The 17,604-nt window shown below is 32.9% G+C and overlaps 1 long non-coding RNA gene across 1 annotated transcript; it reads right to left on the bottom strand.

The window, feature by feature from the left end:
- Positions 1-1,453: 1,453 nt before the first annotated feature.
- Positions 1,454-9,289, bottom strand: LOC133869801 (uncharacterized). Its single transcript, XR_009900544.1, has 2 exons — positions 8,763-9,289; positions 1,454-1,705 (listed from the first exon to the last, which is right to left on the bottom strand). It is a non-coding gene; the product is annotated as an uncharacterized LOC133869801 (long non-coding RNA).
- Between the last annotated feature and the right edge of the window lie 8,315 nt (positions 9,290-17,604).

Raw genomic sequence — 17,604 nt, 5'->3', positions numbered from 1 at the left:
TTTTGTGTTGTTGTCTTCTTTCTGTATCATGTGTAAAATCAGGTTATGAAGAAGAAGAATATCAGGACTATCCAGACACTTAGGTGGATCCTGACACTAGTATTTGAGGCTAGACCGCCTCCCTTTTTGGGAACTACTATGTTGTAGTTCATCAACTTAGTTTAAAGACAATATTTATGATTCTGCAGTTATGTAGTCATTAAACCTTAGATGTTTGGCTTGTATGACTACTTATGCCCTTTGAGGCATGACTACTACTACTTTGTATAATTATGCTGACTTACTTATTATATCTATCTTGAGGTATTTCAGTAGAAGCTCTGAAATGTTACTCAATTCCTAAGTTTGTGCTATATTCATATATATTCCGCTGCTAATTTATAACTCTGATGAGTTAGTAACGTTACGTGGAAATCGAAAAATTTTCACTTACGTTTTTTGTAAAAGCGGGGCGTTACAACAATAGACATAACTGATTTCAGATTTCATATCCCACAGACTACGTGCTAGTGTTTTTGTGAGAAACAAATTGAAATAGGTAATATCTCATGTTGCCAAAGAAAGTAACAAAACTTTCAAATTCCCTAGTCAAGTGATCATGTGTTCATTATGTTAAGCACACCAATGAAATACAAATCAGAATTTAAGTTCAACCCAATTCTTAAAAATAACATGATGAGGCAGTCACAATATCTACAATGGTACATCAAAATATTTTACCTACCCCCGAACTTAAACAATACATTGTCCCCAATGTATAGATAGAGATACAATACCAGGTCGAAAGGAAAAGTGGGGCTAGTTGTACTCCCCCAAACTTCAACAAAAGAACGCTTGTCTTGAAAAATAAAGCACTACTCTAGCTGTGTAAGCATCATGAAAATCAACAGGAGAAGTGTTAGTAAAAGAAAACAATGGAAATAAAATGGGTTGCCTCCCATTAGCGGTAAGTTTAACGTCTTCAGTCAGACATGCCAGATCCATAAAGAAATCAAAAACAATAAAGAAGAAGGATGAGAAAGACTCCTCCAGTCCAAGTAGATGGGATCCGTCAAGTGGATGGAAGCGGCATTTCCATTTTGTGCAATTCCCTCTATGTAGGTCTGCAATCATTGCCCCTGGTAGCTCTGTTGTTCACCTTCATGGACCATTGCGAGAGAATGTTACCTGGAATCAGTAGTTGATACGTTCTTGGTATGGCCAAGGGAGGAACGTCAAGTTTTGCAGTAGTGTGATGCTAGGAATTTGCTTGGCCTATTGTTTGCCCTGTATCACAATTATCTACCTTGATGTGTGTCATACTAGCCTCGAAGGGATCTTTAGTCAGAATTGTAACAACCCTCCATTTATAAAAAGATGTAAGTGAAAATTTCGATTTCTAATTGACATTACGACATCATCATTGGTAGCGGAAACATTTTTTTTTAACAATTGGAAAATAACACTTCAGAGCTGACTGAATTACCTCATTATATTAAAATATGAACCGTGTGTTCTAATATAATAAATACATTCAAAGTAAAACATATGTACCACATGCGGCACTTAATAATAAAAACCATTGTTTTATCCAACATAACAAATATTACATATTAACATAAAAAGTCTCAAAATAACATTAACATAAATATCAGCAAATGGTTCCATCCTTCCATCCATCCTGCACAAACTTGTATGTGATTGTGGTTAACACCACAATCTCATACTATGGTCAAGTGAGTCAACAACTCTCAATAACATAAGAAATACCGCTCTATTTAAAAGTACACTATACAATCAAATAATGACAGTCATATATCCATAATGCAACGACAGTTTATAAGCACAGTCTCATATATTTTCTTCTTGCATTCATTCTTACTAAGGCCTTGCACTTGGTTATTGTTTATCTATGAGCCTTGTGCTCCTTTAACTGTTAAGCCTTGTTCTCCTTTAACTATAAAGTTTATTGGTCTTTGAGGCCTTGTGCCTCAATTGTGAGCCTTGTGCTCGCTAATCTATTACTATTTATAGGGCCTTGTGCTCCCACTTGGGCCTTGTGCCCGCTAGCTTTGTTAACTCTGCATATTAATTGTTCACCACAGTACGCAATACTCCAAACAAAGCATGTTCTAAACAAAACATGTAAAATACCAAACAACTCGTATACAATTAAATAAAACAGAAATCACTATGCTAAAGAAAGCAACCATGTATCATCCTCAGTGAGTACGAAATAGTCATAGTTATTTTCTTCAAATAGTGTTCATAGACAATTGTTTACTGCAATATATTTTAGTACAAATAATTGCATTCAAACACTATTTTAATTTCTAACCTTTAAACCTTAATATTATCACAATATAAACAATTTGTCCAATTACATTTTATTACTAATCTTTTATGCGGATCTTATCACAGCATTTATTGAGGCGCTATGAAACATAATATTCCTTTTTACCATTTTTTTTTTAATATCTTTAGTTAATATAATGTCGTTTGGATATTATAACGACATATAAAATAGATTAATTATAATATCACATATTTCACGCTTGCATTATAACTGCATTTATAAATAATGACAAAATACTTCTTTTTATAAAAATTGGTATAATAGCTAAAATTCATGATTTTACAATAAAGTTTTGCAACCCAAAAATAACTGAACTAATTAAATAATATTAAGGCATGCACTGTTTTAGTTATTTAATTGAAACAATGAGATACCAAAATACATTTTAGCCAATACTTGGCTTATTTTTACATCAAATAAACTTAATAAATATATTAATATAATTAACAAATTTTATACTTTAAACACAAGTGAAATAAAATAACTTCGTATTTAGTTCTTATTTTAACCCTTATAAAAATTGAGCAAGATAACGGCTTTAATATATTAAATGCCTAAAATACTTAAAAGTATTTTGCCAACGTAACGACACTTTTGTAAAATAATATCTTTTTACTCGGGAATCACAACGGCCTGTTTTTATATTCAATAACTCCGTTTTGAAAACTCTGTTTAAAAGACACAACTTAAAACGTTAGAGAACTTAACAAATAAAATAACAAGTATTAAAACAGAACTTTATTTAAAAACAAAATATCATTTTCTTTTCTTTTCTTTCTTTCTTTCTTTTTTTTTTTTTTTTTTTTTTTGTTTTCCTTTTCTTTTCTTTCTTCTACTGCAGGTAGAACCGACAGGCAGAGACACTGAAGAGAAATGGAGAGAAAGAGAACTAAAGAGAGAAACTACCTTTGATCTACTGCACTTCTACTTTTGTTCTGCTACTGGACCCAAACCAAAAGAGAGAGAGACAACTTGCAAAGATTGGGAGAGAAACTGAAAGAGAGAGAAAGGGATAGAAAATGGAGAAATTAAGAGAGACGTGTGAGAGATGAATGGGAGAAGTGGGTTCTTTTATACACAAATGGATGGTGGAGATTGCTCCACCTTGATCTCATCTAAGGGCTGGAAATATATCTCAAATATTAACTAATATTTAATCTTATAAATATTCATAGTGAATACTTACACTTGTAAATATTCATATATCCTTTTTATATTATTATTAGGTCTTAAATTCAATATTAAGATATAATATTTTATATCTTAAAAATTTGGGGAGTAATAAGAATGCAAGGAGGGGGTTCTGCAACCAAGTCCTCTATGGAGTCTAGAAATAGACACTCAGCTTTATCCAATGGTTGCTGAAAGGTATGGAAGATATTGAATTTTACATTCAGATTCCCAAACCTAATCTTCATAATTCCGGTCCTACGCTTTACGTTCACATTAGCCATAGCTAAGAAAGGGCGACCGAGGATTACAGGGATCATCTTTGTGGGATTGGCCACTGGTTCAGTATCAAGAATGATGAAGTCAACGGGAAAATAGAAATTGTTGACTTAGATGATAACATCTTCGATGATTCCCTGAGGTTTCTTGGTGGATCTATCAGCCAATTGGAAGATAATGGGTGTGGGCTTTAATTCCCTCAAACCAAGCTGTAAATAATTTGAGTAGGGCAGTTAATTCACACCAGCCCCCCAATAAAGGAGGACTTTATCAATCTCGTAGTCGCCAATAATGCAGGAGGCATAAGCAGGCACTTGCTTATGGCATCAAGGAGTGGGAGGTTGATTTTTACTCGTTTGAAGGCCTCCATCATATCTTGTATTTTCTCTCATTGTTTCCCGAAGTGAGAAGGTGCCTTGAGATGTTCTGGGAATGGGGCCTAGGGCTCATATGGTATCTCAGGAGTGGGAGTTTGCAGGAATTTAGTAGATTTCAGCCGGTATGTTAGTTACCATTTGGGGCAAGCATCTCTCTATGTTAAATTCTTTTATGTTGTTGCTCCCACTAAGGTGATTTAATACTTGAATTTTATGAAAAACTATGCATATGTTTTAAGTACGTTTTGGTCTCGAAAACCAACCTTCAAAAGAAAGAAAGAATGGGGAAATATATATATATATAAAAAAAAAAAAAAAAAAGCCTCCAGAACTAACAATCGATTTTAGAATAGCCCCCTGAATTTTCAAGTGTACTAATGTGACCCATCAAACTATCAAAGTGTGTGAAAAAAGGCCAATTTTGACAAAATATTCCTATAATACCCCTATCTCTTTGAAAAAAAAAAAGAAATAAAAAAGAAAGAGGACAATTGTAAAATCAATCAATGTGGTTGGCCTAAATTACAAATCTCTTATTGTGGAATAAAATATAATTCCAAGGTCTTCCAGGTAGGCAAAAATTAACAATTTAGTCATTGTAGTCAAATTCGGTCAAAATAATTGACGGATTGTGTTAGCATCAATGTCAACACCAATAACATAATGACATTTGTCACTCTTACTAAACAAATATCAATATATTAAAAATATAAATTTATAAATTTATAAAATTAAATCACTCATTGTAGTTAAATTCCGTCAAAACCTTTGACGGGTTTCGTTAATGTGCCACGTTAACATCAATAAAATGACGACATATGTCATTGTTAATAATATACATAATATAAAACTAAAATTTTTAAAAATTAAAAACTTAAAAAAAAAAAAAAAAAAAAAAAATTATTTAGGGTGGATGTAGAGCCACCCCTTTTCTTTTTTTTTTTTTTTTTTAATTAAAAATATAAGTTTCAAATTTCTTTTTCTTTTTAGTTTTATATTAAAAGTTTTTTTAATTTCTTTTTTTTTCTTAAAAAAAAAATTGTTAACTTATTTAATTTTTAAGAGAATAAGGGTATTATAGGAATATTTTGACGAAAGTTGCATTTTTGACACACTTTGGTAGTTGAATGGGTAACAGTAGTGGACTTGAAAATTCAGGGGGGCTATTCTAAAATCGGCTGTTAGTTCAAGACGTTTTTTTCTTTTATATATATATATATATTTCCCATGAAAGAAATTTTAAAGGAAATTGACTCATGTCACACACAAAGATCAGTTGGTTATCTTTTACTAGTTGAGCCGTGAACTCACTTTATTTTACAAATATAGTCGTGGAAAGCGAGGAGGGACCCCACCTGTGCTTAGGTTTCTACCTTTGGGATCTCCATGTGGTCTCATCTTTTGGAGTTTGCAGGACTTTTGTAAATTCCAGTGGATATGTTAGTTGCCATTTGGTGCAAGCATCTCTCTATGTTAAATGGATTTATGTTGTCACTTCCGCTAAGGTGATTTAATACACAAATTTTATGAAAAATTATGCATATGTTTTAAGTACGTTTTGGTCTTGAAAACCAACTTTCAAAAGAAAGTAAGGAGGGGAAAATACATATTTAAAAAAAAAAAAAAAAAAAAAACCCTTGAACCAACAACCGATTTTAAAATAGCCTCATGAGTTTTCAAACTAAACTAAACTCTTTTTTCTTTTTATTTTTTTATTTTAATTATTTTTTTATAGAAAAAGAAGATAAATAAAATGATAAATACAAAATCAATTCATGTGGTTGGCCTAAATTATAAATCTCTCACTATAGAATAAAATATAATTCATAGGTCTTCAAGGTAGGCAAAAAATAACAATTTAGTCATTGTAGTCAAATTTCGTCGAAATAATTGATGGATTGTGCTAGGCTCAACGTGAACATCAATAAACTAATGACATGTATCACTCTTACTAAAAAAATATCAATACATTAAAAATATAAATTATCAGACTAAATCACTCATTGCAGTCAAATTCTGTCAAAACCCTTGACCGATTCCGTTAGTGTGCCACGTTAGCATCAATAAAATAACGACATGTGTCATTGTTAATAATTTATATACTATAAAAACTAAAAATTTTAAAAATAAAAAATAAATTAGGGTGGATGAAGAGCCAACCATTTTCTTTTTCTTTTTTTCTTTTGTTTTAATTAAAAAATTAAGTTTTAAATTTCTTTAACTTTTTAATTTTCTATTAAAATTTTTAAAAAATTTCTTTATTTTATTTTTAAAATTTTTTGTTATCAAGTTTTTATTTTATTTTTAAGAGAATAAGGGTATTATTGGAATATTTCGACAAAAGTGGCATTTTTATCACACTTTAGTAGTTTGATGGGTCACAGTATTATACTTGAAAATTGAATGGGCTATTCTAAAATCGGCTGTTAGTTCAGAGGGCTTTTTCATATTTTTTTCCAAGAAAGAATTCTTAAAGGAAAGTGGCTCATGTCACACACAAAGATTAGTCGGTTATGTTTTACTTCTAGAGCTGTGAACTCACTTTATTTTACAAATATAGTTGTAGAGGTAGAGGAGGAACACTACCTGAGCTTGGATTTCTACCTTTGGGATCTGCATGTGATCTCATCTTTTGGAATTTGCAGGACTTTTGTTGATTTCAGCCGGTATGTTAGTTGCCGTTTGGGGCCAACATCTCTCTAAGTTAAATGGTTTTTCGTTGTCGCTTCCACTAAGGTGATTTAATACATGAATTTTATGAAAAATTATGCATCTATTTTAAGTACATTTTGATCTTGAAAACCAGCTTTCAAAAGAAAGGAAGAAATTTTAAAGGGAATGGGCTCATGTCACACACAAAGATCAGTTGGTTATATTTTACTTGTTGAGCTGTGGACTAACTTTATTTTACAGATATAGTCGCATAAGGCAAGGAGGAACCCTTTCTGAGCTTAGATTTCTACCTTTGGGATCTGCATGTGATCTTAGCTTTTGGAGTTTGCAGAACTTTTGTAGATTTCAGCCGATATGTTAGTTGCCATTTGGGGCAGCTTTTGTAATTTTAAGGCAACATTATTTTTCCTTAATATAATGATTTGGCTTTTATCCATTTTTTTCTTTTCCCTTTTTTTTTGGTTAATATTAGTTTAGTTTATATTTTAGTTTTAGTATTTAAGAGAATAAGGGTATTATAGGAATATTTTGACAAAAGTTGTCATTTTGGCATGCTTTGTTAGTTTAATGGGTCATATTAGTACACTTGAAAATTCAGGGGGCTATTCTAAAATCGACTGTTAGTTCATAAGGCTTTTTTTTCATATTTTTTCCAAGAAAGAAATTTTAAAGGAAAGTGGCTCATGACACACACAAAGATTAGTTGGTTATGTTTTACTTCTTGAGCCGTGAACTTACTTTATTTTACAAATATAGTTGTAGAGGGAGAGGAGGAACCCTACTTGAGCTTAGATTTCTACCTTTGGGATCTGCATGTGATCTCATCTTTTGGAATTTGCAGGACTTTTGTAGATTTCATGCGGTATGTCAGTTGCCATTTGGGGCAAGCATCTCTCTATGTTAAATGGTTTTACATTGTCGCTTCCACTAAGGTGATTTAATACACGAATTTTATGAAAAACTGTGCATCTGTTTTAAGTACATTTTGATCTTGAAAACCAACTTTCAAAAGAAAGGAAGAAATTTTAAAGGAAATGGGCTCATGTCACACATAAAGATTAGTTGGTTATCTTTTACTCGTTGAGCCGTGGACTAACTTTATTTTACAGATACAATCGCATAAGGCGAGGAGGAACCCTTTATGAGCTTAGATTTCTACCTTTGGGATCTGCATGTGATCTTAGCTTTTGGAGTTTGCAGAACTTTTGTAGATTTCAACCGGTATGTTTGTTGCCATTTGTGGCAGCTTTTGTAATTTTAAAGCAATATTATTTTGCCTTAATATAATGATTTGGCTTTTATCTATTTTTTTCTTTTCCTTTTTATTTTATTTTTAAAAAAATTTGTTTAGTTTATATTTTAGTTTTAGTATTTAAGAGAATAGGGGCATTATATGAATATTATGACAAAAATGGTTTTTTTGGCACGCTTTGTTAGTTTAATGGCTCACATTTGTACACTTGAAAATTCAGAGGACTATTCTAAAATCGACTGTTAGTTGAGGGGACTTTTTTATATATTTCTCATGCCTTAGAAACACAATTACAATCCAAACATAATATCAATTAATAGTATCTCTTCATCTCCTTCTTATTATTATCACTCAAGCCAGACATAAATAAAAAGAGCTTAAAATAGGGAGTTGGGACCCACACCAAGTCCATGACCCACTAGCAAATTGAAGGAGTCAAACAAGCTTAGCATTTAAATTTTGTGGGGGAGCAAGTCATGATGTTGTGGAGAATAGAAATAAATAACTGATAATCAACCTTCTATTGCTACCCTAGAAATACACAAACTGGGAAAGTCCTCTTTTAAAATATATGAGAAAAAATTTATAGGCATATATAAAATAAGGATTTTTGTCTGTCAATGTGCACACTCATGTTTATGAAGTGAAAATCATAGTTAAGAATCTTTTAGCAAACCTCAAACCTCTTTGTTCTTCATATAGTTGACATCTCAATGCTCCTTGATGTGCTCTTCAAAACATTCTAACAAACAAGTCGCACCATTGACGTGGAATGCTTTTGATTTCGGGAAGCATTTTTCTATGCACATTTTCGCATTAGTATAAATGGCTTCAGTACCTTCAAGATATTTTTGATGCTTATAAATGCACTGGAAGAAATTACGAATGATACACTGCTTAAATTCGAGGCTTTCTGGTTCATGTGTTTCTTCACATTTTTCAAGTGTCATTTCAAGGCAATGATACAATGAGCGAGCACTGTTAGCATGTGGACGGGGGTGAAGAAGGCGAACATGTAGTGCAGAGGTAAAGAGTGAGCGAGAGCTAAGGTCATTAGCTTGTACTATGAATACCAAGGGGATAATCAAAACCACCACCCCCACCACCATAAGTTCTCTAATACATTTCTTGGCCATTGAAACTCTATGAATTTTATTATTTGTAAGTTGAATACGTAAACAATTTATTAGGATTAAACCTCTAGTCATCATCTCTATTTATGGCTTGAATCCATTGAAACAACTGTATTTTAATTTGTATAATTGATTTGTTTATTAAAGAAAAGAAAAAAAAAAGTTTCTTGTTCAGAAAAGGTTATTTAAGAGTTGTGGCTTTTGGAAAAATGATAGTATTTTGATTAACTAACTTTTGGTGCAAGTTATAGTCTTTTGACTAGGGACATAAGCTTACACAAAATTTGTTACACAAATAATATGAAACTCTTCAGAGGTTAAGAATAGTCATTATGGAATGAGTCAATATTCACCACTTTGGTATTTTATTGAACCAAAAGGGTGATATTGTTCCTCCATTGATTAAGAATTCTGATTGTTCCATGTAAGGTTGGCACTTCGGGTTCACGGGTCGGGTTTGTGTCAACCCGACCGACTTGATTACATAAACGGGTCTGACATGAACCCGACCCGATTATTAATCGGGTTGTGACACGTGACCCGAACACAACTCGATTAATATTCGGGTAACCCGAACATGACTTGATAAACCCGACTATTAATCGTGCAACTCGTTAACCCGACACGACCCGACACCAATTTCACATGTTCAACCTTCAATTTTAGTTTTTACTTCAATTGCCGTTTCTTTCTTTGATATTTCTTTTCTTTCTTCATTTTCCACTCGGGTCCTTCACTAATTAATTAGCTTATAGTTAATTTGGTGCCAATCATATGATTCATATCCTTCACATAATTTTTTGCAAGTTTTTAATAACACAATCCTAATAGAAACGTTTTATACAATATTACAATTTGGTGTTTGATATTCTGATGTATGCTCTTTAGCCCTTGCTTTCCGCTCTTTATTTTTTTCTTTTTGGTCTTTTCTTGTAGGTATATTTTATGGTGAATTAAAGTTAAAGCACATTTTTTATAGGAAGTCAAGGGACTTGAAAATGGGAGAGAAATTAGACCTTTATGTTGAAGAAGATGAGTTGGAGATTAGTGGGAATTTGTTGAATTGTCTAATAGATCATAGATATGTATGTCAAGTGTGGGGAAATGAAGAAATCAGAGAAGCTTGTGATATATGTAAATCTGAGCTTGTGGCTTGCACTACATGGGTCAGTGGGTATTGTTGTTCAATACCCATTGACCGAACAAACAACAGAAATGGCTAAGCTATTCCTTTATCAAATATTTAATATTTAATTATCTATATTCTGTTAAAATTTAAGAGGAATACAAAAAGAAAAATGCTAAGCTATTCCTCTCAAGTTAAACTTAAGTTGACTAAACATAACTAAAAATTTTACAACTAATAAGGACAAAACATAAGTTACATAATTCAATTTCAGTCAATTCGTAAGGGCAAAACAAAACCCATAATTAAAACAAACCCCATAAAAAGAACGCATCCACACATAAGCCAATGTCAAGGAATATTAATAGAATTTGTTCCTGATGAACTTGGAACATCATTGGAATTCAGATTCAAAGTCTAAATATCTTCTTCAGACTCATCAAACTTCATTTGTGTCAATTCTACATCAAAAGATAAGAGGAATTAGTGTAATAAAAAAAATATAAGTTAATGAAAAAAATAAATATACAAATAACAAATATTACCTTTCTCTTCAAATAACCAATCCCGAGTGCACATTAGTGCCTCAACAATATCAGGTTTGAGCAAACTACTATATTGATCAATTACACGTCCACCAACACTAAAAGTGGATTCTGAAGCAACAGTAGAAACAGGAATGCTCAAAATATCATGAGCCATAGCGGCTATTATAGGATAACGAAATTCATTTCATTTTCAATATGAAAGAATGTCAAAATCTCCATCCTCAGCAATTATCAGTCTGGGTTCATCCAAATAAAGTTCTAATTGACTCTTATTTGCTTGAGCACTACTCCCACCAGAATTAAAAAACGCCTACAATTAGAAAAAAGATAACGTGAACATAATTTACTAAGTAGTTAGAAGTATATATATTATATTCTAAGTTACTAACAATAATGTTAGCCTTATGGCGTCAATCCAATTATATTGCAAATATTTTGATGATAACAAATTATATCTTGTTGCTCTAATGTATTTACTTCAAGTATGATAGTTGCAAAGAACATTCGAGCACACATTCTCAAAGGACCAAAAAGAATCAAAGGCATTTGGAATTCAAAGCAAGAAGCCCTTAAGCACTGAAGAACTCAAGATTGAAGAATCCGTATTTTATTAGGGTATTCTTGTAAAGCTCTTATATGATTGAACTCCTGAGGCTCCTTACTCTAGAATGACCTTAGGACCCTTCATACATTGCATACATGGATTTTTGAAATACGAAAAATACATTAAAATCAGATTTCAAGTATAAAAATTCTGCTGGAATTTATTTTGTCTTTGAAAACCAAATTTCAGATTTGAAAAGTTAGCTACCCACGATTTCTGACTTTGAAAATCTGGTTGCCAACTTGAAATGTTAGCTAGCAACAAACTCTGACTTTGAAAATCTGGTTGCCAACTTGAAAGGTTAGCTAGCAACGATTTCTGACTTTGAAAATCTGGTTGCCAACTTGAAATGTTAGCTAGCAACAAACTCTGACTTTGAAAATCTGGTTGCCAACTTGAAAGGTTAGCTAGCAACGATTTCTGACTTTGAAAATCTGGTTGCCAACTTGAAATGTTAGCTAGCAACAAACTCTGACTTTGAAAATCTGGTTGCCAACTTGAAAGGTTAGCTAGCAACGAATTCAGACTTTGAAAATCTGGTTGCCAACTTGAAAGGTTAGCTAGCAACGAATTCAGACTTTGAAAATGTGGTTGCAACTTGGAAAATTAGCTAGCATAATTCAAATTCTCTCCAACGGTTATTTTCTTGCTTGTCCTATAAATACATGACCTTAGCTCTCATTTTTACATCATTCAATCAAGTGAGAAACAAGCAAGCTTAGAACTCAAAGCATTCTTTCTTTCATTCAAATTCATTTGAGCCTTCAAGTTCATTTCATACAAGAGTTCTAGTGAGAGAGATTTTGTTGTAAAAGCCTTATTGTATATCCTTCTCAAAAAGGAGAATTGTTATTGTGAGAGAAATCTCAAACCCGATCCACAATCTATTGTATCAAGAGGGTTGGTGTGACCCTTGTGAGGTGTGAAGGAGATTTTCCACCTTGTGAAGAAGAGTAGGTTACTCTTGAAGTGTAAAGGTTTTAACTCCACCTGCAAGGAGTTTTGTTTAGTGGATTGAAATCTCAAGTGGTGTGCTTGGGGAGTGGACGTAGGTCAGGTGGACCGAACCACGATAAATCGCTGAGTTTGAATCTCTCTCTCTATCTCTTCATTATTGTTCCAATATTTATATTGTTTGCATTATACTGCATTTTATATTGTTCTATATTCTTAATTCAGTATAATTTTTATTAAAAGAAAAGTTTGCCATCAACCCTATTCACCCCCCCTCTAGGGTTGATTATCTGGGTAACAAATAACACATAAATCACAAAATAAACATATAATTTTACCTTCATCATTGCAGAAGTCCGCTTGACAGCCTTGACTTGTGGTTGGGATACTTGGGAATTAACATTTCTTGTATCAAGAGATATGGCGCTTGAAGATGTAGATGAGGAACCACCATACTCCAAAAACAGATAGATCATTTTATCACGAACATGACAATACTCTCTACAATTATCAACTCCATAAAGCCTCGTATAACAGAAATTTACAAGTTCAAGCTTGTAACGAGGATCCAACACAACTGCAATAGCCAATACTACACTAAATTATGACCAATATTTCTCAAATTTAGTGAGCATTTGTGTTGACATTAATCTCTTATATTCATCTTCGCTCTCAACTTCTTCCTTCAAGGTTACATAATGTCATAAATCATAGGAAAGTAGAGGTTGGCTGTGGGATACTTGGTACCTGAAAACTCACATGTAGCGTGGTAAAAAGGAGCCAAAAAAACAACATATATGAGTCGCTTGTTCCCACTCAGGTGCAGTAGGGCAATGCTTATAGTTTGAATCAATCATCTCTAAATAACTAAAAGCACTCCGATAATGAATAGTAGTCTCAAGCATAAGATATGTGGAATTCCATCTGGTTGGCACATCTTGTTTTAGCCCCTTTCTACTATCCAATGACATTTTTATTCACAGCCAAAAGAAATTTTGTTTTCTTATTTGTGATCCTCTAACATACTTCACACTTGTCACGGATCTTTTGAAGTGCACTATCAATCTCTTTCAAACCATCTTGAACTATCAAATTAAGAATGTGTGCACAACAACGAATGTGAAAAAACCCGCCTTCACAAACAAGGGCTTTCTTTATGTTCAATTGCTTTCATAATAAACTAACACAAACATCATTAGAAGAAGCATTATCCAATGTTATACTGAAAACCTTGGTCTCAATCCCCCACTCTTCTAGCAAATTATACGTCTTTTCATACAAAGATATACCATTATGTGGTGGGGGCATAAATGAAAAGTTTAACACCCTTTTAGTTAAGACCCAATTCTTGTCAATAAAATGTGCTGTGAGACACATATATCCATCAATAGGCACAAATCAGATGTTAAACAAATCCTACCAGGACAATCATTCAACATAAATTTAACCTTTTGCTTCTCCCTCATATGCAAATTTTTCAAATCAGCCTTAAGGATATTCCTAAAGATAAGAGGTGCATCAGGATGCAAGTATTGTATCTTCTCTCTCTAGCCCTCATACTCAACAAATCGAAAAGGTAAATCATGCTTAATGACCAAAGCAACCAACAGTTCTCTAAATTTTTTGGGACAAAATTTAGAGTTACTTACAGACAGAGATCCCTGACTTCTAGATAATAGCATCTACCCAACATCACGAGTGTTTCTCCTCGGACAATTGTCTATGTGGCGCTTCAAATTTCCAGTTCCATAAGTACTTGGAGCCAAGTATACAGTACCACACAACTTGCATTTTGCCTTTAACTTCTCACCCTCCTTACCACGAATGGCATCAAAATGATCCCAAATGGCTGAAGTCCTCCTACGCTTGTGGCCTTTTTTCTCTTTCTCCGCACAAACAGAGTCATTTTCTTCTTCTATTGTAGTCAATTCAATCACATCATCCTCAAAGTCTCTAACAATATCATCATCACCAAGTACTTTCATTACTCATCTGCACATATCATTATTAGTAAATTAGTTTTTCAATCCAAATTAGATAGTACATAAAATCTAGCTCACAAAGACAACTTGAAACTTAAAAGGCTAATAACCTTACCTGCTCAGGCTGCTCTTGATCTTGATTCATGATTGGACACAAGTCACACAATAGATGAGCTGTGTATGCTACTTCGTTTGTCTATAAAAGCTACACAAATTGAAAAAGAGTATTAGCAATTAGCTCTATTATAGCAGCCTTTTTTTATAAAAATTTGTCAATTTTCATAAGAAAACAATATTTTTAATCAGTGAAGGCAGAACAAGCTTCAAGACAAAGTATGGTATACTACTAAATAGTAAATACCATGCTTAGCTAGATTCTAACTGAATTTGATTACAGATTAGCTGCTTCATAGAATTACTATATATATGTGTTATGTGAGATTGTATGTAAAAAGATTATTACTTATAGACCCTGCAATTTGCATGTCCAATTTCAACCGGGCGGGTAAATCCCTTTAATTCAAGTAAAACAGGGTAGATAAAAAAAAATAATAATAATAAACAATGCAAATACTGTTTTATTATATATGTATATATATATAAAAGAAAAGAAAATGAATCATCAAATATTGAAAATAATAAAGGCTGGACAGATACTTAATTAGCATATTATATATCATTAAGAATGTCAACAACATGTACATCGAATTAATATGTCAACATGCATCTCAATCGATTTTTCAATAAGTCAACATGCATATATTATATGTTTTTACCATTCCACAAATTAAAGCACAAACCGAATTGGTAAAGGTTGTTGAGAACATTGAATACGACTTATCAAACTAGTATGGCCCAGTTGACCATATTCATAACAAGAAATCACGCTTGGGCTACTATTAACGGAGTTAGCACAACATAAATGGCCAAATCTCTTGCAGATGTAATGTTGTATTCCCTGATTAAGCAAAATTAACATGAGAACAAAATACTAATATTAATTACGGGACAAGAATTCTAGAATTCAAACAATCTTTATTAAAATTGATTATTCACAAGTATCTCAATACTAGTTACAGGGGGATTCAGCTTGGAAGGAGACAAGTGAACAAACCAAGCAACAAGATAAATAGTTGCCGGGATTATAAACTTCTACCAAATTAGAACTCATAGTCATACATGTGATTTTACAAAGTAAACATCTTAACTTCTTAAGCAATTTTGTATTAGGTTTTCTATTAGATTGTCGAAGCTCATCTAATACTTCATTTTCGATAATTCGACTCATCAAGGCTGGAAACATTACATGGAATAGAAGTCATTCGAAGCCTGAAAAGGAAACTTTTAGATTGTCAATGCTTATCTGAGATTCCATTTTTCTATATTACCAAGAGCCAAAACTGCAAAATGGTACAAGAATCATCTGAAGCTATAAAAGGAAACTGCTTATAAAAGGAAAAGTGAAAACAGACCGGTAACGGATGAAGCATCTCCTCCTTCAAGCGAGAACACAATGCAATCTGACTCTCTGGATCCACAATCTACTAACTGTGCTAAGCAAAGAGTCAAAGATAGGGGGAAAAATTCGGATGGTTGGCGGTCGGGTGTGCGGAGTGCGGGAAGGCGACGTGCGGGCTGGTGGCGACGCGGCGTGTGGGCGGGCTGGCAGGCGGGCTACTGGGCAGTGGGCTAGTCGGCTAGGGTTCGGCGGTTCACAGAACAGAATGGGAAAAATCGTGTTTGATAGTGATTTGGGCATTTGGGGCTTTGGGCATCCCGATTCCCGTATCCGGCATTTCAATTTTTTTTTTTTAATACAACCAGGTTAGAATCGTGTCGGAATCGGGTTGACCCGATTTTGACCCGAACCCGATTGTATAAAACCCATACTTGATTTTCCCTTGTCGTTTTCGTGTCGGGTTCGTGGGTTGTGTCAAAAATTGCCAACCCTAGTTCCATGTGGTTTGAGGTTGTGACAAATACCTCCAAGGGATTAAAAGATAGGCATGAGTGCTAAGTCCCACATTGCTTAGTTACTAAGTGAAACTAGACTTTATAAGGGATTTTAGAGAAGCTCCAAATTGATTAGTCATTTTAAGGTGATAGCGCTGATGTGGCTAACGCTTTTCCTTAGGTTGTTACAGGCTACCACTTCAATTTTATTTTTATTTTTTGCCACATAGGTGTGGCCGAATCACTCCCTAGCCCATTTGACTGAAGGGGTTGGCTTGGCCATTTGGCCAAAGTGTGTGGCTCGCTTCCATTTTCTTTTTCTTCTTGGAAAAAATATAAAAAAGGCTCATGAACTAAAATCTGATTTAGGCCAACCACATGAATTGATTTTGCATTTATCATTTTTTTTTTTGTTTTTTAAAAAGATAGTTTTTTATTTATTTATTTATTTATTAAGAGAATAAGGGTATTATAGGAATATTTAGACAAAAATGGTATTTTTGGCACACTTTGTTAGTTTGATGGGTCATTAGTACACTTGAAAATTCGGTGGGCTATTATACAATCAACTGTTAGTTCAGGGAGCTTTTTTATATTTTTCTCTTTTCTATTTTTTTTTTAATTTTTTTTTTATCTTTTTATATTTGTTTTTTAACATTATTTAAAGAGGTATGATAAGTTTACAACTTGTATACAACTCTAACAATATTTTTTAAAATCAACCATTGGATATGTAGGACCTACATGTAGAAAAACAGATCCAACGGTTAGTTTGAAAAAAAAAATTGTTGGAGTTGTACAACAATCATTTCTCTTATTTAAATATTTGTTTTTTATAAGTAATACGTGTCACAATATGAATGGTGCTGATGTGGTTCACTAACGGATTCAATCAAATTTTCTAACGACGATGACGTATTTGCTTTTTTTTTTTTTTTTTTCTTTTCTTTTTTTTTCTTCTTATCCTAGGAAGTATTTAGTCACTTTTTAAACACAAGTGAAATTTTTTGTCAAAACCTCAAACTACATTAAATTTAACCAATTTTCCATTTTTCACATTTTTTGTTGACGTTATTTGAATTCAAAGGAAAGGGGCTCATGTTACACACAAAGATTAGTTGGTTATCTTTTACTTACTGAACTGTGGACTCACTTTATTTTACAGATTAGTTGGTTATCTTTTACTTACTGAGCTTAGATTTCTACCTTTGGGATCTG

Source organism: Alnus glutinosa, chromosome 5, assembly GCF_958979055.1.
Source record: "Alnus glutinosa chromosome 5, dhAlnGlut1.1, whole genome shotgun sequence".
NCBI classification, from domain to species: Eukaryota; Viridiplantae; Streptophyta; class Magnoliopsida; order Fagales; family Betulaceae; genus Alnus; species Alnus glutinosa.
The sequence above is the reverse complement of the archived record's forward strand: the minus strand, read 5'-3'. Positions and strand labels throughout refer to the sequence as shown.